The 23,270-nt window shown below is 45.5% G+C and overlaps 1 protein-coding gene across 9 annotated transcripts in view; it reads right to left on the bottom strand.

Moving 5' to 3' along the window:
- FOXN2 (forkhead box N2) overlaps positions 1–4,274 on the bottom strand; it is a 33,493-nt gene extending 29,219 nt beyond the window's left edge. For 3 of the 9 annotated variants that reach the window (XR_007903975.1, XM_051783714.1, XM_051783722.1), the window contains exon 1: positions 3,834–3,955. The gene's annotated coding sequence lies outside the window, so the exon portion shown is untranslated. Of the gene's footprint in view, positions 1–1,528; positions 2,591–2,625; positions 3,077–3,103; positions 3,625–3,833; positions 3,956–4,217 lie in introns of those variants that run through there. The other 6 variants (XM_051783716.1, XM_051783721.1, XM_051783719.1 and 3 more) reach the window with 6 other exon arrangements.
- Positions 4,275–23,270: the final 18,996 nt, after the last annotated feature.

Genomic DNA, 23,270 nt, shown 5'->3' with positions numbered 1-23,270 from the left:
GCAGTGTTCTCTCCAAATGGGAAAGGGACCCAACCCTCGCGCTTCCACAGCCATAAGGTTTTACAGGGAAGAGGCAGAGCACCAGGGGTCATAAAGACTCTGGCTGACATCAGGCAGCACTTCTTCCTTTCCATGTAATTTATTACCAAATAATGAGCTGCCTCCCAATTGCTGACTGAAATTGTATTTTGGAAGTACCCTGGACCATCGCTGCATGCTTTTACCCCTTGTGGCGAGGATGGGATGGAAAGCTCACCATCACACAGCATGCACTAAGTCAGAAGACACGTAATGTGACAGGGAACAAATAAACACGTATCACACGTAAGGGTCCAGCCGGATAAAAAGTGAAGCAGCATCTCAGGGCTTTCTTGTTTTACTCGTGGGTGTCTTCTGCAGGAGCAAAAGGCAGCCGCTGGATCTGGGAAGAGACACCCCGCATGCACCCACCCCGAGCCTCTCAGCACTGCACTGGGACATGGACAGGGTTTGCAGCCTGCAAGTGTGCACTTGTTGAGGCACAGCCGCGTGCTGACGTGAGTCACCGGTGCCGCTGACAGTGGTGCCTCTGGTGCCTCGGTGCAGGAAGTTGCCCAACACCATTTCGGTTGTCACAGTGGCAACACACACACTGGGATGAGGCACTCGCTGCCTTCATCTACTTCCCTCAGAAAAAGTTACTATCAGTGCAGTGACATCCTACAGACGAGCTTATACACAATACATTCATTTACCAGGAGGGGAGGAACAGCAACTGCCACGGCAAGAAAACTCAAGGAGCCAAAAGGAATAAACCAAAGTTACACCTGTGCTAATAGGTAGTGAGCACGCATCCAAATCGCTGACAGACTTTACTTACAGGGACTAAAGGCTGCTTTTCACTGATTTGCAGCCAGGAAAGGTTGTTTTGCACCACAGTAGTGCAGTGAAAGTACCCCATTGCAGGGAACAGCCTTAAGGGATGCATGGCACGGTGGCTGTGGGCTCGCCCTCACTCCTCCCAACACCCATACTTCCTGCCACCTCCCTGGCTCTAATCCCACTGTGCAGCTCCTTCTGATAAGGTATCATGAACCTGCACATGGGAAAAGTCTTCTGAGTGCTTGGGGTATTTCCTCTCAAATACCAGCTCCTTTGAACCCCAACAATGAGCAGTCAAGGAGTAACAGCAGGAGAGGAAGGTGGAATTACAACCCCAGTGAAACCAACATAAAAACTTCAGCTGCTCTTCTGGGAACTAACATTTCTGCACAAGAACTGTGTGGCTTTTTTAAACTATATCCATATACAGCATCTTCAAATGCCAAACCATCTCATTCACCAAAAAAGTTTGCTTTTGCTCAACATGTCAGGTTTTCAAGTCTATTGCACTGAGTGGACAGAGCCTGTGGTTAATAAAGATGGTAAAAATCAGCTTCACATGTCCCTAAGCCTCTGTCACCTTTGTCAAGCACTACACTCAACTGCCAGGCAGCACTTCTCATTCAAGGGGACCATTACACAGCCCTGTACCTGCTCCATGACTTACTGGACTGGCATGTCCTGACACTCAGATAGTTGCTGTCAATGCTGGTACCATCAATCCCAAGTTCCTCAGAGGACATGGGAAGGCTTCTCAGGCAGAAAACCCATGGTCGTTGGAGCTGTTGAAGCAGCACGCTCCTTGGCTGGTGTCCCTTTTAGACAAAAAATATCTTACTTTTGGGCTGAAAAATCCCTGAGGAGCTCCTTCAGCACAGCCTCAGTGGCAGCACCCAAAGCAGGTCACAACTTCATCCTCTGGTCTAGATGCTGCCAACAAAGATATTAACCAAGTTTTATTTCAGCAAGGTCCCTGAGAGTGCTCAGGGCCACATGCCTGGATTGATACAGGGTCAGTGCCTCCAGCTTCCCTCAGGACCTGAAGGGCAGCCAATGCAGCATCTCCACCACAGTCTGCAGGTGTAGACACTGTGTACAGCGTCACTGCTCACTTTACAGGAGCATTTGATAATAAAAAAAAAATACTAAAAGCACAGAAAAGTCTGATACGTATTTCAGGCAACTCAAACATCCAAAGTAGGAATTACCATCCCCTCTGTATTTCCACAAAAGTCAAGTCGCACAGCTGGGCACAAGTGAGCCCCCAGCAGAAGCTGCAGTGCTGTGGCAACACACAGCCAAGCTCAGAGATAACATATCCTGGCACTCAGCTAAGTTCATCAGCTCAGGCTGTGTGCTGCATTAATTGCTACTACAGAGCTTTCAGTTCAGAGTTGTGTCCAACTACCTTCTGCAGAGCTTGGGAAATGTGAGTTGGCACCTGCCAAGAAAAAACAAAAATCAACAACCTGCTAACTAGTTCAAGTTTTATGACTTAGTATAATGTCAGCTTAATTGTTCTTGCATAGATGTAACATAACACCAGACTTCTAGGAGGCAAAAAAAGGACTCCAAACCAAGAAACACAACAGAGGTTAAATGATTCTCATGTCACTGTATTACTACCCAATCATTACTAAATCCGTCTAAATGCAAGTCCACCAATGATAAGATTCGGAGAGTACATATACATATATATACATGGTATATTACACATAAAGTTAGCTTGATTTCATACATTAGCCACAAAGCTAAGCAAGTTACCTTCTCAGCATTGAAATCCACCATAATTCGGCATTTTTAACTTCACATTTTGCATACAGCATCCATCCCTAGGCAGGCACCAGGGCAGGAATGTGAGTTTATTGGGCCCTCCTCAAGGTTACCCCTTATTTTCTGCTTTTAATCTTTGTCCTCTTTACTCTTTGTTTGGGCCTTGTCAGAATCCAAACCTTTACCGACAAAAGCCAGTCTCCGCTCCTATAGAACCTGGGCAACCAAGCACGTTGGTGTGTCCAAGGCGGAATAAGGCGGGAGAGCAGTGGGATGCTGCTCCTCTGCTGCCACCAACTCGTTGCGCAACTTCACCAAAAGAAAAAAAAAAAAAACAAAAGAGACGGAAAACTCTTAAGGGCCACGTGCAGACAGATCCCAGCCTCACCTCGAGCACCTCATCAGCCGTTTCCTGGATTTCAACCCAAAACGCGGGAACCCCGGAACGCCTCCCCTACTCCCCCCTCACCTCTGCAAACCACAGACCTTCTGCACATCCACGGGGGCTTCCCGCCGCTTCGGGGACGGCGGGGCGCGGCGGAATAACGCCAGAAGGGTCCCTACTTACTTAAATGAAGCGCCCGAGGGTTTTCATGGGGGCGACCCGGAGGCGAGGGGCACGTCGGGGCCGCGCTCCCGGGTCCCGGCGCCGGGCTGGCCCCGCTCTCCATCCCCGCCGCTGGAAGCGCGCACGGAGCGCGGGACTGCCCTGCCGGGGGAGCGGGGGCTAAGAGGGGTGTGAGGGGGGGGTCACCCGCGTAAATCCCGCGGGCGGAAGCTCCGCGGAGCCGCGCCGGGAGGAGGAGCAGCGGAGCGGGGTGTGGGGAGCGGGTCCGCGGCCGCCGTGGGGAGGGGAAGGGGGGTGTCCCCACGCATCCCCCTCCCCGCGCATCGCCATCCAGCGCTGTCCCCACGCGGGGCACCGGGGGACACCGGTCACCCCCCGCCGAACCCCCCCCAGAGCCAGCGGGACCCGCCGCCCCGGCGCTCCCCGCGCCTCCCCCTTCCGCCCCAGCGGAACCCTCCCGGAGCGTCAAGAACAACAACAAAAAAAAAAAACCCACCCCATCCCCCCAAACGCGCGGAAAGCCCGAAAACTAAACCAAAAAAAAAAAAAGGCGGGGGGATGGGGGGGGAAGCGACGAAGCCGGTGGCGGGGTGGCGGGAGGGGAGCGCGGGGCAGAGCGGGCGGCACTCACCGCGGTCATGAAGCCGCGCGGCCGGCGGCGGACACACAATATGGCAGCGGGGGGATGTGTCAGGGAGCAGCTGCTCCCTGCGCAGCGGCGGCGGCGGCGCCGCCCTCCCCGCCGTGCTCCCCATGGCAACCGGGAACGAGCACGGCCCCCCCGCTCCCTCAGCGCCGGGGCCGCCTCTGGCACCGCCGCCGCCGCCGCCCCGCGCCCGCCGGGGTGGTGCGGGCTGCCAGCGGCTTCCCGGCTCCGCGTCCCGCCACGAGCATCCTCGCCGCCTCGTAAAAGTTCACCTTCCCCCCCTCCTCCTTATCCTCCCCCCCACCCTCAAAAAAGCCCCCAAAATTTCAAACATAAACCCTCCTTTTAGTTTCCCTTCGCTTTCCTCACCTTCTCTATATTTATTCTTTTTGTCCTCTCAGCAGAAATGAAGCCGCCGCCGTGTTTGCTCTGCCTTGTAGCGCATTGTACTCCGCTCGTGCCTTCGGCTTTAAGCTTTCCAGGGCAAGAACTCGGCTGTTTGCTCGGAGGGGCTGAGCCCTCCTGCGTGTACACTTGCAGTTTTACAACATCATAAAGGGGACCTCGGGAAGTCGCTCACAGAGAGGAACTTTGGTTAGGACCTGATCTTCCACTGCAAAAAAAGTTTATTCGCTTTTCCAAGGTTTCCTCACCTTCTGAAGGACACAGCTTATGCCTGCTTCATGATGACTCGCGGTAATTTTATTTATAAAGAACGATGAGGATGTGTTTCAAGGAAATTCCCCCACTCCACGTTAGGAGGAACCAGTTGTTGGAGTTTTTTTAATTTGAAACAATTTCAGAGAACAGCCTTGTGGGTTTTTTAAGCGTGAAGATGTATCAGGCTCGGGGTTATAGCACGCAAAATATTCTCCTAAGGGCAGAAGATCAAATCCAGTGGCAGGGAGGCTCCTTCTGCTGCACCATGAAGCATGACCAGCTTCAGAAACAGAGCCCAACCACACAGCTTTGACCAGAATAAATTATTCTCAGCAAATTTCATTTAGCTCCTACCTAATTTCCACTGATTGAATGTGTTATGATTCATTCAACCTCTTCTTTTTCCTTTTACAGCCTCGAAAGTTATCCAGGGCCTTCCTACCATCTCTGCAAACAACAGAAATGCACTTATATTAATTATGTATTACCAAAGCCATCTAATGCTGAAAGCACTCTCCATTCCTAAATCATTAAAAATAGACCTAGCACTGCTGGTACCAGCAATGCTTTGCCCGTAAGAGGCTCTTTTGACTAAATTCCTATCCCTCAGAAAGTGCACATCAGCGTGCCTTGTCTACCTCTCACACCTCAGATGCTTTGGCAGAGGGAGGAGCAGGGCTGAGCAGAGTGTTGTTTGCCTGTTGGGATCAGGGTGTGTTGCTTTGACTTTTGCCCAGCTGGGCGGCAACCTGAAGGAGAGACATTTGAATCCAGGATCCCTTCAGCTTCAATTTATTATGGGAAAGGTTCAGCGTGGGCCACGGAAGGTGGTATCTATTCTCAACCTTTGACTGCATTTACACTCTGGCCTTTAAAGTGGGTCTGCTCACTGGTTTTTTCCATTTACCCCTTGAAAATGTAGTCTGGGTTCTGTAGGAACGCACGCTCTCTCACCCTTTATAGTTTAGTGGTAGGAAAAAAAACCACCAGAAAACCAAACAAGAATTAAAAAGATAAAAGCTGTAAGTACCCTGAAGTCGCCACCCTCTCACAGACTTGGCCATTTTATTTAAACAAAATTGTAGCACAGCACTTCATATGAAATAAAATGTTTCCACGCCTCCTGAAAAACATTGTCACCTTTACCTTTCTCAGCCCTCCCTACTCTCAACATACCCACATTAGGTCCTTGTGGCTTTAAACTGTAATACATTGTTCAAAATCCAGCAATTTTGCATCAATACAGTGACCAAGATTTGAGGTTTTTTGGAGCACCTTCTGAATCTCTCCCTTAGCTCTGAGTCCAACCACAGTCACCTTCACTCAGCCTGCGAAGTCATCAGTGGCTGCAGCAGTGCATCTGGGGACAGGGGACAGAAGAAAGCCCAGCACGATTCCTAGAGAGGCTTAAACTTTCTGCCTTATGTCGCACTCATCTCCATAACATGCAGTAGCCAGTTACTCTTCCAGCAGTGCACATACAGTCACAGTCCTGCAACAGCTCCTCCGTGCAGTGTTAGAAGACCTGTAGCCAACCTGGCCCGGTCTGGGCGCAGAGCATTTTGTGCAGGCGTTGCCAGGTTAGGTGCTGGGTACAGGACAGGTACATGCACAGATATGGGATTTGAAATCCCTAGTGTTGCAGAGATGGGAGTCACTCCTCAAGCGTGTTCCTTCTCCCACCAGCCACAGCCTCCAGGAGCAGCCCAGCACATTCCTGCCCAAAGACCATTTGCAACCCGGGGCAATGCTTCATTTCCACCCTGTTTTCAGCAGCAGCCCAGATCCATCACTGCAGCTCACACAGGAGCCAGGGCTCCAGGCTCTCCTGGTCCCCACCAAACACACAGCCAGAGAGAAGAGTACACATCCTTCATGAACAGGCAGGGACAGTCTTCCACCACAGGCCCTCTGGATCATACAGGTACACACTCACACCTCTCCTGATGTTTGCCTGCTCTGTTTGTCCCTGCCTGTATTGACTCCTGACTACCAACCTCTGTCAGCATCAGGATGCTTCTCTTAGTCCCAGGCAGCTGCCAGATAATCGAGGGAACTGTGTTTATCTCTGTTCAATGTCCACACCAACTTTGATCCCTGCTTCCTTACTGTGATCCAGTTTGCCTGCTAACTTGCATGTGATTTGTGAGGGCAAGAGGGACCAGCTGGAAGCAATGGCATCAGACAGAGCCAAGGCCACTGTTATCATCCTACTGTGCGTTTGTTCACCCCCAAGGAGCTGGAGAGCCACGGCATGGAGGATGCCCTGCCAAGCTGTTTTGTGCAGAATGCCTGAAAACTGCTTGCTCACAAATTTCAGACTGAAGGCATTAAACCATTTTTTCCTGCAATGTACCCTGTCCCACGATGGAGGCTTGTGGCTGCCAGCAGTCTGAGCTCACATACCGCCTTGGTCTCCCTCTTGCTCCATCTCAGTTTTCTATTGCAGACAGCACAGGCACCAGAGTTGAGGGAAATCTACAGCAAAACAGCAACCAAGCAAAGCAGAACTCATCCAATAAATATGACAAGGACATTGTGCATTTTTCTAACACAGACCTTTAAAATAGGTGGGACTGACATTAGTCATGGTACTCCCTACAGGTCTCTGCACAGAACCTCAGGATGTTCGTGCAGCATCTTCTGCAGCCCCCCCAGGCAGGAGGCATGGGGAAAATGGGCTGCAGAAGTGGAGGCAGGTGCTGAGGAGGTGGCAGGAGGCACCTTCCACCCTACCCTTGTCAACTCCTGCTTTGAGCCAAGATAGACTTAACAGAGGCTGCTGGTGCCTCCTGGCCTGGCTCCAGGCTGTCCTTGAATGTACTGCCCACTGAAGGACATACCGTGCCTGTTTTGCCAAGGCAACTGTACATCACTGCAGTCCTCCTTCTCAGCTCCTTGCGTGGTTTCTGCCAGAGCCTGGCCGTCCTCTCTCCTTCAGAGTACAGTCATGGGTCTGGGTGACTTGCCATCACCACAGGTGATGAAATGCAAGAAAACAAAGAGAAAAACAAGAGGTGGTTTTGTTGTCTGGGTTTTTTTCTGCTCCGTGCAGAAAATAGGCCTGTCCACCTCTCCCATGTCAGGGTGAATATCTTCAGCCCCTCTTTCTTGTTTCAATCCGAGATGTTGATAGTAAATGGCATTTATATGGGCATCCTGGGAGAAGACTTTCCCTGGGCACAGAAGATGGTCATCCAAACCTGTTATGTGCAGGACAAACCCACTGGGAAGCCAAACCTGTTATGTGAAGGACAAGCCCACTGGGAAGATGCAACCTGTCTCCTGACAGTTGCAATTCACCTCTTCTGAGAGGAGAGGGCAGAGTGGGGACCCTCTGAGGGCTGCGTCAGCCGAACATGACCCGTGCCACCCAGCGCCATGAAAGCACCTCCTCACCCAACCTAAAGTTGTCATCTAAAGTTGGATGAGCATGGAGAGCAGGGAGCAGCAAGAAGGGAACTGCTAAAAAGCAGAGGGGTGAGTGCAGGAGGTTCAGTGGCATGCATGTGTGATATAAAAGCCAGCAAGCCCCAGTTACTGCGCCGGGATTTCTACCACAGGTGTGAACAGTCAACTGGGCTTCATAGTGTCTCAGCACTTCCCATCATGAGACCTCAGGCCCTTTGATCCTGGTGAACTACAACTGTAGTATCACCCTGCAGAAAGCTGGCATAAGGGAAGTTTGTCAGGTTAATCCATCCAGGAATAGCATTGTCTCCTCCACAGGAGCAAATCAGGCTGCTATTTGCAGCTCAGGCTAACCTTTGTTTCTGCCCAGGGATACTGTGGGAGAAATGCTGGCCCAGCACTGGTTGGACACCTGCTTCTTCTAGGTCTTCTTGTTGCAAGCAGCATCTCCAATTTGCATCGACAGCCTGTTTGAAGTAATAACTTCAAAGGGACTTCCTATTTCTCCAGGTTGCTGTGTCTGCCTACTCAGCTCTCACACCGTAACTTTCTGCTTCTGGTTTCTGCCTGGGAATGTCTCCTGCTTTGCTATCTCCTGCCACCAGTCTAGTCTAGCATTTGATCTCTTCCCTTACCCCAGGCAAAGCCATGAGGGACACTGTGCAGTGCGTGGTTCGTAGCATTTCTTCTCCTGCCATCCTGCTGCCTGCCACATTTGCTCTCAGCTCTTGTATGTCCTGAATGGGAGTCGGTGCTTAAGTTCTTGTTGTTGTACTTATATACAGACAGGCCCAAAGTCCCTCATTTTAGGGACTGAAGTGCTGTCTGCTATTTTCTTTTCCCCTTAACAGATCCTCCTAAGACTGGGAGTCTGTTAACATCTCCTGAGACCCACTCTTCTATGGATATCTCCGCAGTATAGATCCAGATTTCAGACAAGCGGGTAACTGTAAAGGAAGTCATAGGGGTAATGTTACCTGGCAAAATTAATAATTAGATTATTTCTCAACCATACAACCACTGATTGGAAAAATGTTCAATACTGGTTGCAGTATTCCTCCTATGCCACATGCTGCATGTCCAAGAACTGAATTAAATGTATTGAGTTACCATCAAAACATTAAGACTCTTCAATATTGGCTATCAAAAAATGATTGCAAAGCTAAGACGTTATCTTTATTAGAAAGAGTTTGAGAATATTGCTACTCTGGGAAACACTTTGGGTGGGAATGTCAATCCTAATTGCACCTGGTTGTGTGGTATTGCTTATGCTATCTCAGTAAATTATATAAGCCTAAACCTATGTGAAATGGTTCTGCCAAAACAGAATAGTGAACATTTTGCCAGTTTAGCTGTGTCACTTGAAGGTGAGGGGTTGGGTTTTTTTTCAGACTTCTAAATGGTACAGCTGAAAGATACTCACAAGGAGAGCAGGTTGATGCAGCCTGGTTTGAAAGCTTGTGTAGAACTTACTCAAGAATGGAGAAATCAACCATGGAGTAAAGCAAATGTGGTCTACCTTAGCAACACATTATATATTTACACATGTATATATATTGTATTTTATATATATATTATATATATGTTCTATTATATATATTTACTTATATATATTTATATCATATATTTAGCACTGTCTTCTGTTTACTCTTAAGCAGAAGGAAGTTTATCTGTAGACTTGCTATCCTCAACAATATACAAGGAATAAAATCTGCATCTTTACTATTGGAAAGAATCTTGCATTGTTAAGAGGTAACTTACTTACCTCTCTTTAGGAGTAATACAAATACCTTACAGAAAATAGTAGCAATTTCCTAAATAAGACCAAGTCAATTGCTTTTGTTGTGCACAAACAAAAAGATTCATGCCTTTTAGTATCCAGCCCACTATGCAATGTGCCCGGCTGAATTACCCAGAGATACTTTGTTTTGAAAGGAGTACAGAAATCCTGCAGGTTTAATTGCCAATAAATCAGCATGACCTCCACTCCCTGACACTTTTTTTCACAATGATCTTTTCAAGCAGAAAATGAAGAGACTGATTTTTACAGTGTGTGCCTACTGCCTTTGGAGAGATAACAGCAATGACACACAGGCAGGTTCCTCCATTAAAAGCTATCCTAGATAATGAAGGACTCAATCAATGGTGTGTTCTGTTTGCTTTCTGCTTATTTTCACCTTGTGTTATGGCACTCTCTTTTTGTTGTGATTAGGAGAGTACTTGCTTGTTTAACAATTGGCTTTCAACTTGTATTCAGCAGCACTTGAGATGAATTTACTTGTGGTTCATTTTTATCCTGATGCTTAAAATTTTAAGGCAAATGGCAATAGTTCAAGTTCTGATCTGAGGTTAAATATCTGAGTAGGGACTTGGCAGCCTGAAGAGAGCTTGAGTACTTTTAAAAGAAATTGTTTTGATTTCAGTGCAAAATAGTCATTATGGTGCCTCTCAGCAACAAAGTTTTATGGATTTACCTTTTTATTCAAGAGAAAAGGTTTGATTTAAAGCCCAGTGAAAAACCTGAAAGCTAACCCCGATCTTCCTGCATGTTATAAGCTTTACTTGTCATATCAGCTTTTGCTGAGCCTATCTTTAATACAAATATCTTCAAGCATTTACAAGTGCTTAGCTTCAAAACACCAACTGAGGCAGCTGGTTATTATAATCTCCTCTAACAGATAGATGGGTTAGTACAGAGGGTGACTGAGAGGGGAACAGCATCTCATCATTGTACAGTGGTAGGCTGGGGTTCAGCAGCTCTTAACTAATCCCCAAAGAGATTTTCTTTCATCCTGCTATCATGTGTTTTGGCTGAATTAGGAACAGCACAGAAGAGCTGTGGCTCTGCTGTTGGATATTTTTGGACTCATGTTACAGGTGATGCCATCCTCATGTTCAGACCAACAGCAGGAGGAATGCACAAGCTTTCCAAGGCTATTGCTGGGAGGACAACCTTAGGAGATGCTCTCTGAATGTCCCCTTTTGCACATGACACTTACAAACCAAGGAGTGCCTAGCACAAGACAAAGGACAGTGATCCTCCTACCAATTCCTTCAGTCTTCCTGGGTACTGCAAAGGCAAGGAAACAGACACTGCCTGGGTCTGAGGGAAGGAAGGACCACCAGTCTCCATATACAGCTGCTGATGGATGAGTTGATCTTCAGACAAGAGACAGAGGCAATAGGAATGGCAGTGATGGGGGCTCTGATGACAGCAAGGACACAGCTCTGGCATGCATGCATAGCTCCTTGGCTCTCCTGACTCTCCTTTGTCGTAACCTGTAGTTTAAGGGATTCCAGACAGGGCAAAAAGATTGTACATGAAACTGTCACGTTATTCTTATGAAGTTCGAAGCGTTTGCAAAAATACACAAAGGGTGAAGAAAAGAAATCGAGACAAGAAGTGGGATTATGGATGGAGCAAGCAGGAGGGCATAGTTCTTATAGATATTTCTTGTGTATATATATTAGATACAAGGAGCCTTGTGCAATGCTCTTATTGCTACAAAGTTATGCCATCACTGGTATTGAAGTACTGACCCAGGCAGTCCAAGTTATCAGCTCCAGTGACTTCATGATGTGACAAGAGTTCATAAGGAGAGTAATGTGGAGTTCTGATCTTCCCTGTCTAGGGCCCACATGGTTTGAGACTCCAAGTGCATTGATAATTGTGGGTTTGCAGCTTGGTTCTGCAGGGAATTTACCCTTTGTCTGAATCTCCCTCCATTCCTGCAGTTGCTTGATAACCTCTCCACACAAGAGAAACTCAAGATGTGGTCCTTGTATGAGGCAAATACCAATGGCTGACTTGGTACCTGCAAACCAATCTTCAATTAATTTTTCAAGCAAGCTAAGAAAAGTCACTCTTGCATAGATTATATTCCATCATCAAACCTGAAACATCGCAGCCTGTTCCAGTCAAAGATTTCAGACAGGCTCCCTGGCTGGAAATATTAGAAAGACCACAGAATCACAGGATATGCTAAGTTGGAAGGGACCCACAAGGATCATCGAATCCAACTCCTTGCTCTGCACAGGACCATCCCCAAGAGTCACATCCTGTGCCCGAGAATATCAGCCACATGCTTCTTGAACTCCAACAGGCTTGGTGCTGTGATCACTTCCCTAGGGAGCGTGTTCCAGCATCCAACTACTCTCTGGATGAAGAACCTTTTTCTAATATCCAACCTAAACCTCCCCTGACACAGCTTCAGGCCATTCCCTCTGGCCCTGTCACTGGGACAGAGAAGAGATCAGTGCCTGTTCCTCTTCCTCCCCTCACGAGGAAGTTGTAGGCTGTGATGAGGTCTCCCCTCAGTCTACTCTTCTTCATGCTGAATAGAAATCCACTGAAATCCTAATCACCATGTGCTAGGGGCTGGCATGGCTCCTGTGAACTATTTCTGAGGGACTGATGTGGAGTAATGAAATGAAGGCATACCAAGTAGATAAAGGGATCAGCCTGCCATATTGCCATCACTCAGAGTATAAAACGCATGGGATGGGAGGGAGATTGAAATGGCTTCTTCATTCTGTAGACAAAAAATACTATTTAATTCTTTCATTGCCCAGGTAAGATGTGCTTGAAACTCCTGGCTATGGAATAAAATTTGTTCTCTTCAGTGCACTAATGCTGCCTATAATCTCATGAGTCAGAGCTGGAGATGGATGAGGTCTTGGAAAATAATCTGGACTCAGATGTCCTGTTGATTATGGACTTATTTGGCGAGAAGAAAGCCTATTCACCTACCAGCTGGTGCATTTCTCTGTGGCACTCAGGAAGGTGCCTTCCAGTTGATTAAGGACAGCATAATGATCACACAGTATTTTGTTCAGTTGATATATTCATACACTCACTGTGACCAGCAAACCGTATGCCACTAATGGTCCTGGTTGAGTATAGGAAGCCTTTTCTCTGGAAGCCAGTCCTTTTGGGCACACTCTCAATACCCATCACTCATGGATTATGAAGGTTTTAATCCACTTCGCTATCAAAGCACCAACAGCTGGCTTGCCAACATTAAGCCTGTGGATCATGGACCTGCTGGGTGTCTGAAGTAGTCGTGCTAATAATGATGTCCTTTAGGAGTGGTGGTGTAGACCTCTACACAGACCAATACATCCTGCTGGGGAATGGCCCTTGAGAAGCTCAAGTGGCATCTCCAGCTCTTCAGCTGGGTAGTTTTGCACCTGTGGCAGCTCGAGCGGGGCTGGTGGGTCCCCGTGCAGCACAGAACCTCTCAGACACATATCACCACGGCATCCAACGGCAGGCGGCAGATGGGAGCTCCTCACGGATGTTTCCAGATGTGAATGGGAATTCACAAACTGCTAAAAAGCAAATAAAATAGAGGATGGGCTGAGTGTTGGAAGGACAGAAAACAATTCTGTGCAAGGCCACATGTGTCTGCATATGTACGTCTAGAAAATGTCCTGATCCCCATCTAAGGCTGGTTTTGTTCAGGAACCAAAGTCATCCTCCCTCTCCTTCACAAGGTTATTATTGTTGGCTCCCTTCTGGGGCAGACAAAATATTGGTGACCAGTCAAAGATAGTCCTTAAACACTTTGTTTTGTTCACAGGGCACAGCCTGTTTTGAACATGCAATGGAGAGAATCCACAAAAGAAATCATTTGAGATGAACCTATTGTTGCCTTAAGCTGGCTGCATTGACCAGAGCTGCTCAGTGAAGGGCTGAGACCATCAAGTTCATTAAATTATCAGGAATTAGCAATGTACATTCCCCACATTCTATTCCTCACTTTTCATTTGTACTTTTAAAAAATTAAGTGTTTTGTCCTTTTATGGATCCGTGGTGGAAAAAAAAAGATTGAATTAGAGATCAAATGCAAATAAAAAAATTAGAGATCAGATGCAAATGCATCTGATAACTGGGATTTGCCTGGTAGAGATCAGATGCAAATGCATCTCATAAAGGATTCACCTGGCAAGAGGACCCCAAGCCCAAATCAATAGGCTGGTTTGCACAGAGTTGGTGCCAAGGAGGAAGATCCAACACTGTGCCCTGGAAAACTTGATCCATGAGCTATGGAACCCCTCATCAGAAGGCCTTTCTTCACATCTTATCTCCAGTGTCTTCAGAAAAAATAGTTTTGCGACATATGTTGCATCTACATCCTTGGGGAAAAGTTGGGGGCTTATGACCAGGATTTCCTTTGCTTTTTCTTGTGCAAGATTAGATTTCAGACAGTGAAGCTGAGTTTTGGAAAGCTGATGATGTGTCCTCCATGCCTACAGCTGCCACTGGGGTGGTTCTGCACTCTGAGTATCACAGGCTTTAATAACCTTGATGTTCTGATCTTTCACCTGTAATAACCAAAATAATTTAAAATTGACTAAAGCTTAAAGCCATTCAGAAGAAAAAGGTTTTCTCTGTCTTCCACCATACCCAAGGCTTGAGATGATCCAAGGAGGAATTAATATTCCTTCAATCTCACTGCTGCCATATATCAGACTTCCCTAAAATGACTGTAATCAAAACACTTATCACTGAACATTACACTTAACAAGCAATTTCCACATTTGTATGTAGCATTGGTTACTGCTCAGCAGCAGTTTACAGCTCTTTAATCATTGCAAGAAATTTTCTCCATATGTCACTGAAAACATCAAAGCTGATGTTCCTGAGCTGTTCTGTCTGACATATTCAGGATTATCCTCATATAAGACTTTCAGAAACACTATGAGTTACTGATTGTATTCCACCTGTAAATTTTTTTTGTCTTTTGAAGATTAGATTTTTGTATATATGTGTGTACATATATGTTTATATACAATGTGTACACAGATATATTTGATATGTGAATATATGTGTATATACAATTTGACTGTAAAATTACACTAAATATTCAGTATTAGTTATAGATATGCTTGGAGTCCAACAAAAGAATGGGCTATATTCAGGTTTAAGGTATCTGGGAGTACAACAAGTTGAAGAAGAGTAGTGAGAAGCGGCTGGGCTCAAACACAGTAATCCTCACTTGAATAAACTTTCCAGAATTTATCTGGGCATCTTTCTTGGTTTAGAATGACAGAATCTGCCTCAGAGCAATTTCTTTCCTTTCTGGACTCTGTGAGAACACCTCCAGTTGGGCGCACGACGTCAAAAGCACCTTCTGCACACCTATTTCCTGTGTGTGATGGGAATTGCCTCTGCCAGCACAACATGAGGGGCTTTCTCTGCCCCTTCCAAGGAGGCAGAAGGGACCAGAGTTCAGGCTCCAACACCTTTTCTGCCAGTCAGTCTAAGCTTGGGGTCCCAGGATGGTTACTGGAGAACCTTTTAGAGGTCTTTATCCCCTGGGACAGGAGCTGTTGCTACAAAACCGTTGTAACTCATCTGCAGAGAAGTGACCACCACTGTGACCCCACTCTGCAGAGCACCTGCACTTCCCCAGCAATCCTGCTGGCAAACCTGCAAGCTCTACCTGTTCAGTGGGTCACATCCTTTCTCTGTCAGATCTCTCTTAGGCTTCTGAAAGTCACTCCAGATTTACAGCAGTGTAACTTGAACAGCATAACTTAGATCAAAATCAGACTCCTAGGCATGAACCAGCTGTTCACTTCACTAGACCATTACACTTTATCACCAGAAATCTTTTAGATTCATATTATTTGGAGAGTTATTTAGAAATCAACAGTTTGGTACTACAGCCCACTGGAGAGGCTGTGCCCTGGATAAAGAGAGGAGGATTCTCTTAGATGGAGCTTGTTGAGTTTCCCAAATTATAAATGCTTCCAAAAGGCACATCTGTGCAGCAGCTGGCAGGGATTACTGCCTAGACCCAACTACAGCTGTCCAGAGGACTCATACTTTCTGTCATCTGCATCTTCCATAGATGAGGATCCATCTATTTCTGTTTAATGCACACATAAAGGATGTTGCATTGATAAAACTGCATTGTTTGCCTTCCTCCAGAAAGCCCAAGGCCTCTAGACACTGCAGGTGCCTTGGCTGAAACCTGGGGGTGGAGAAAAGCCTCCAACCCACCCAGAGAGCACACACTCATCCTGAAAGAGTCAGTTAGGGAGATGGGAACCTGAGGAGAAACATGATGAAAAATAAAATAAAATGCAAATAATTGTTAACATTTCATGTTATATTGTTATACTTTGACTCCAGTTCTGGGTCTGACCTCTTTGTCTGAGAGAAAAACTTCAAACAAACTCAAGTGTCTGAGAGAAAAACAAGTTTTAATTAATTATCACAATGAACAAAAACTGCATTTAATTCTCTCTGAGTTGATATCATGCTCAAATCAGATTTGACATGGAAACAGGGGAAAAGATCATCGAGAGGACCAAAATAAGGTTATTCCACTGGCATCCCTGTTGTTGCTTTTCCTCTTTACTGCAACTTGTATTTTGGAGCTTCAATGTATCAGTATGAAGCATAGAAACTGGAACTCCTTTCTTAAGGGTCCATTTGATTATTCTAGGAACCTATGAAAGATAACGTAGAAAAAACAAGTTTTATTTTGTATAATTTCTAACCTAAAGAAACATTGTACATGAGTAAAATTATAATGAAAGTAGGGTTAGGCTTTTGTGTAGAACTTTATTCATAGATCTTTAAGTACACCCCCCACCAACAAGCAACTTTGCTCTATTAACTTTGAAAGATCACTTCTAATTAATAAGGTTATGAATAAATGTTTAAACAAAAAGTCAGTCAAATAAAGTTAAAACTTATTCTTGCTCTTACTCACTGTTCCTATACCTGAAGGTTTGAGCCACCAATAAGGCAATCCATGCAAATCAATTACCAACTTAAGGAGAAAGCAGCCGTGTTGCCCCAACCCTTACTGTTCTGAAGACTAAATCCTTAAGCATGGAAATACAATAGCTTGTCCTCTGCAGAGGCAGGATTTCAGCAGGGGGTAACTTCTGTCTGAGCCACCATTCAGAGGCTACATTTTGTTCCTGAAAGCCACTGATGAGGTGACAAGAGGGCTCCACCCAAGGACCCCTCTGGGCCATCATTCTGTTCCCTGCTGTGGCCATAGGTGGACAGCAAGGGGAGGGTAGGAGCAGCATAAGTGTGTGTGATCCTTCTGCCCCTAATATTCTCCCAACCTCTGCTTATGTTCAGCTTGGGGGCTTCTTCCAGAGCCTGGTGCACTTTGTCTTTCAGTAATCAAGAGGTCTCTCCCCCAAGCACTTTGCCATCTTCCCTTTGAACTCATAAAACACCACCTTTTGGCAAAGACTTCCTAAGGTCCTAAAGTCCATCATTCTTTCCTGGAGCACCATCTCCTTTTGTCCTGAAACTGGTTTACTTGTTTACCTACATATAATTTGGTAGCAGTTGAGTAGGGGTCGCCCTGTTCATTCTACAAAATTCCAACATCTTTCTTTGTAAAGACCATATTTATAGGACAAAGGCTACCCAGTTCCCCAGTTATATTGACAATAAAGTATCTGAATGATCCAAAACAAACCTTTGCTTTTCAATAAAGGGAAGCTAGGACGGGTTTCCCAAGAGATGAGAGCAGGTGACCAGGAAGCAGCTTTGGTGATGGGTGAGATGACCCTGCACTGCAGATCCATGACCAGATGGGGACATCCAGCCAGCATGTGAGGAGCAGCCAGGGATGGGAATGGTGTGCACAGGGATCCCAGGAGCATGGCAACGGGTGCACTCAGTGCCTTGGCAGCCAACAGCAAAGGCCAGACACACTGCTAAGGGGTTTTTGGCTCATTTTCCAGTTCCAAGAGGAAGGAGGCTGTGACAGGAAAGTAGGAATTAATCTTCTGGCTCAATCTCAAAGTCCAGTCTGTTCAGCAATTCTGATGCAGACTAGTATTGGATGCTTCCCAGGGTGTAGAAAAACCTGTATTTCTCATCCCAACAACAGGAGTTAAACAGCGGCTTCCAGGAGGCCATTCAAGAGCTTTTTCAACTTTATTCTCATTTGGTTTAGCAATAACAATAGTAACACTGGATACTCTTGATCACACCCGCTCCCTTTTGAAGATCGGTGGCAATCGGAAAGCGGAACTGGAAATGATTCATGCGGCTGAAATCTGCAGAACAGAGGTCAGCTGTTGGCTGAGCCAACGTGCGTTTGCACAGATAACTCGGAGTTTTCTGGGCAGGAAAACTCTTCCTCTGGGAAACAGGAAGACCCCCCAAAAGGCATTAGCAAACCTTTTTAAACTTCCTGACCACATAGCTGTGTTTACACCACCCGCGTTATTTACTGGCGGTGTGCTTGACAAGCACTTACCACGAGGAATGCTAATTCAAGGTGGCAGTGAATTTCAGGAAGAGAAGCATGCATTTTTCAATTAATATTAGTTTCAGCCTTACCTAGACAAGAGACCTGCTTGTATGGAGATTTGTATAGTAAATAATTTACTTTGTCTATACTTTTGTTTGTTTGTTTGTTTCAAGTACATAAAAGAAACACTTTGTTTAATTTTCTACTAAATCCAAGCGATATTTTCATAAGCTAATCCATAGCATCACACCTTTACACACTTGCTTGTTTTCTGATTTCTGTGTCAGAATTTCCTTATATGAGTCCTGAAGGGAACAATATCACTTGCTTCAACTCTGCAGCCAGTTACCAAAAAATACATAAATACCACTCAGTGAGAATAAAGCCAATTGCTTTATTGGCCTCTACTGTTCTGTCAGGAATACTTTTATTAACATACCAAATGTTTCTGACTCTCAAGTCAGTTGTAGCTTTATTCATTGTTTTTCATAGCTTCCCAAAAGTGAACGACACAGCAGCTGGGGCTGGCAGCTGCTGGGAGCCAGTGACTCTTTAAGGGTGGCTCCAATCTGGGGGGAGCAGGAGATAAATTTGCCAGTCATTTGGCCAGAGTCATAGGGATTTCAGAAGCATGGATCAAAGCCCCATCCACCCTGCATCACCACCTCGAGCTGAGATCATCATGGAATAGACTGATAAGGGCACAGAAGAATCAATCCACTCTATGCCATAAAAACCTATGGCATGTGCGAGGACACGTGTGATGTGGTATTTCACAAAACTGAGGTTACACATGACAGTAGATTCCTCTGCTTATGTAACCATTGTATTGGTATTTGCTGCAACCTACTTGCAGGAGCATATTTTGAATTTTCAAAGCATGGCTAAGCTAGCAGGTGCTGTATGAGTCAATATTGAACTGCAAAAATGTATCTGAGTGACGTTCTATCACACATGAATATCAGTGCTATGCAAGGACATGAAAAAAAACTTTACAAGGTTTAAATTAAATATACCTTAATTAAAATTCATTATGGCAATGATCTCAAACTGGATGCAATCACAGCTGATTACTTTGTTTCCAAAATGTGGCAAAAGTTCAAAGAACAGCCCTGAGTTTTAACCTCTGGAGATGTCCTTTCGCTTGTTTTTGCAACCAGATTTTCAGATTCTCAGGAAGTTCCTGAAGCTTTGTTATATATAAGTTTATAAATATGTATATATAAAAATTATTTTTATGAAAATATATAAATATTTATTTATTTATTTTACCCTATAATAAAAAAGCAAAGTATCTGCTAAGAAGAGGGTGCATGAGCCACAAAAGATTACACATATCCAGGCTTCTGCTAGCTGACACCATGAATTCTTGCCATACAGGAGACCAAGCCAGTGCCTCACACTCTGCCACGTTGACCCACCCAGGAAGAAATCCAGCAGCCCTCAAGGTGGCTAATACACAACATTCCTGTATTTGATGCTCTAGTTCCCATCTGCTGGGCAGCCATGCCCCCAGCTCTTCCCTTGGGCCAAACGCTTTCACCATCCCTTTCTGAAGATACAGACAACATGTTTCTGGGAGCAAATAATAGCACTCAGGCCAGATACAGGTGAGCCAGATCGCCAGTTACCACTTCTGAGATGGGAAGAAAGGGAAATTTTCTCTGCTGATGCAACTAGTTCAGCTTCACTGAGCTCATTAGAAGGATTTGTGTTTGTATCAGCTGCACATCTGTCTCCCAGCTTCCTTTGCTTACTCCTTCCATGGATGAGGGAGTCTGAAAAAGAGTCCAGAAATGTCACTCTGGGAGACTGTTTTGATGCAAGGACGAGCAGGTCAGAGTTACTTACACGTGACAAATCAGGCATAACGTCAACACTATCGACGTGCATCGGGCCTGCTTTCAGCCCCCAGCGCAGCAGAGGATGACAACATCACAGTGCCACCACAGCCTCACCGGGGCCAGCACCACTCTGGGTGGGACTGTGAAACGACAGGCTGGCTCACGAAGAAAAATAAGGCTGACCTTGCTGTGAGTTACCCAAGACTCCTGTCTTCAGGGGATATCAGATGTACAAATCCAAGATGCTGAATTTGACGGCAAATGGAAACCTTGCAGTTGGACTCCGAAGAAATGCAATTTAGTCATGGCTGTAAATTAGCTTAATTTTATTTATCCAGGAAACATCAGGCTGATGCAAGTCCCATGATTTTGCCACTTAAAGCTGCTATCTAGTTACCATGGCGGGTACATCTTCCATTATGTTTCTTCTGAATTTTCCTGCTCTCTTTTCCCATGTCTTGTATGATGTTGTGGCAGCTGTCAGCATTTAATGAGTTACACAAAACTGAAAGGGTAAGCTTTTCCCATGAGAATCGAATCAAAGCATAGGATCATTTAGGAACTTTATGAAGAACAAGGGAAGCCAGCAGAACTCCTAAAACACCTCTGTAGCAGCGTTTCATTAAGTTTTATAACTAAAACAAGGCTTCATGCTTTATTGCACCTTAAGAAATGTTGCAGACTTAGGGCAGCTAAATTTTCTTCCTAGTTAAGTGACCACACAGCAGCACCACCCAGTTACCTCCAGGCTCCTCAGGTGAAGACTTCCACCCATGGTCAAAGCTATACTTTTAAGCCAGTTTTTGGTGGAGCATGTGCACTGGACAACAGGACTCAGTGGAAGCCTGTTTGGTGGGGCTTCCCCTGTTTTGAAGTTTCCTGGGATTAATTTAACACAAGAAAGAGTTTGATGGGAAACTCAGCTTGACCAAAGACTGAGAGCAAATCATCCTCTTTGGTGTAGGTCAGGTCCTGTGCAGACTCAAACACGCACCCACCGTGACACAGACTGGAAGAGCACAGAGGTGGGAGGGCAGTGGGACTGCCTTTCTTGGTGGCAGACAATGCTAGATTAAAGTATTGTGGAAACTGCAGACTGAGGGCTTGTGTTTCTCATTAGTAGGCAGAACTTCTGGCAAAGGGCTAAAACTTACCCCAGGGATCCCACTAAGGGCAAACAGACACTCCACAATGTAACATGCTACTCTGTGTTTCTTGCCTCTCTTGCCACCAGCACTTCACTGTTTGCTTCTGTCCCAGTGCTTCTGCCCACTCACACCCCCCTGGTATCAGGGTGACTGAGCAAATCTAGTGCCAGGCTCCTGCAATGAGCCACAAGGACAAAAAAGTACTCTCCCACTGGTGAAACAACAGTGGCAAAATAGCCCCCAACACACGCAGAACAGACAGCAGCAGTAGAGTCTTTTTACGATATTAATTACGTTAATTGGGGGATTTTTAGCTTTCTAGCAAGAAGATGAATTTTATCGTTATAGGCATTGTCTCTGCTGCAGTCATTGCTGACAAAATCCAATCAACAAAAATGTCTGCACAGTGGCCTTTAGTTACTCCTGGGTCCCTGTCTTAAGATGTGGATGCAAATGTACTGTTTGTATTAACTGAAGAAACCTGATCTTTCTGCTCCCAGCAGTATCAAACAGCTCCCCACACATCCTCTTATTCATATTAATTTATTCCCAGCAGCTAAGCCAAACCTTACTCACATTTATGACAATACAGATTTAAAATCTGTATCAGTCTGATGATATTCAGACATTCATCTCGAAAGCACAATTTAAGCCATGACCACAGAAGCAAGTGCACTTGCTTATCACCACTGTGGTTATTTGTAACACTGTGGTTGCTTGAAAAATACGAGATCCTTTTAAGTAAATGCTTTTGGCATTCTCTAAGATGTGTGTTAATGTAGATAGCACACTTTCAACAACTACAACCATGTATTCTCGATAATGACTGTAACAGTGAAACTGTTTTTCATGTTTTTACTGATGTGATATTTGGTTAGAACAATGCAAAGTATGGGACATGGAAAAGAGTAGTTGTTAGATTCTAGAAAAGCTCTTCATTCTGTTTCCATAACACAAGGGAAAGTAATTATTAATGTAATTTGTAAAGATGGCCTTACATTAGTTGTGCCACACAAATGAAACAAGGCAAACAGCAACTGAAAGTGTTCTCAATATCCATCACACATTTTGTGCAATCTAAGGGATAATTCTGTAGCTACCAGCTAAAAAAAACCCTTTACTACCTCCTGAAGTGGCCCTCAGTAATATAACCAGAGGAAAGAGTTGGATTTGATTCCATGTGAGAAAGGTGAGCAAGGAGAATTACAATAAAATTGATTTTTTTAAAAAATAAACAGCCACTTGGAGGAGACAGAATCAGATTAAGAGTATCACAACACTTAATTGGCACTGGGACTTATAACAATCTTAATGGTAAGGTGGAGACTTTAAAAGAAGGAGTCAAATTCATCCATGCTGTTCCTCCAAAGGTGCAATGAAGCCACCAAGCTACTTCATGGAAGAAAAGAAGCCTGCTGCCTTTTTTTTCAAGAGTCACATCTTGCAGACTTTGAGCTAGAGGGAACTGTACTTGTATTTTCAGGAGATAAGGCAAGACTTTCAGGTGGCACAAATAAGGCAGCACTGCAACTTCCATCCATTCAGCTTGGATGTCTGGTGCCCAGCCCACTCAGGCTCAGCATGTGCTTCTAGGTGACACCCTCCTTCCTGATCTGCTTTTGAGGTTGCTTTGATACAGGATTTTTCCTTCCACTAGTTAATTTGCTCCCCATAACACTGAAGCTGGAGCTCACAAGTTTCCCCAGCAGATGCTGGCTGTAGATTGCAGTGGAGATCCCAGCTGGTGAGGGGTGACAAGCCTTTAGCACAGATGGCACTGCCAGGCTGGATTGCTGCTGTTTTCTTTTTTTTTCCCCACCAAAACCCTCAAATGACCAGGTGAGGACTAACCAAAACCCACATCTCTTGTAGTGGTGGGATGGAAGAGCGAGCCACTTTAACTTGACGGCATGGGGGAGGAAGGCTGGTGCAAAAACTGCATCCTCATCCTGCATCCAGATGAATCCTTGAAGAGTTGTCCCAGGCCATGTGCAAACAGCTTCCTCATGAGGGGAAATGGAGGGGCAAACACTGATCTTCCTGGTGACCAATGACAGGATCCAAGGGAATGGCATGAAGCTGTGTCAGGGAAGGTTTAGGTTAGATATTAGTCAT

Source organism: Manacus candei, unplaced genomic scaffold (genome assembly GCF_025592945.1).
Source record: "Manacus candei isolate 608988 ecotype Guabito, Panama unplaced genomic scaffold, ASM2559294v1 h1tg000017l, whole genome shotgun sequence".
In the NCBI taxonomy this organism is placed as follows: domain Eukaryota; kingdom Metazoa; phylum Chordata; class Aves; order Passeriformes; family Pipridae; genus Manacus; species Manacus candei.
Note: the sequence above shows the minus strand (reverse complement) of the source record. Positions and strands in the feature narration are given on the sequence as shown.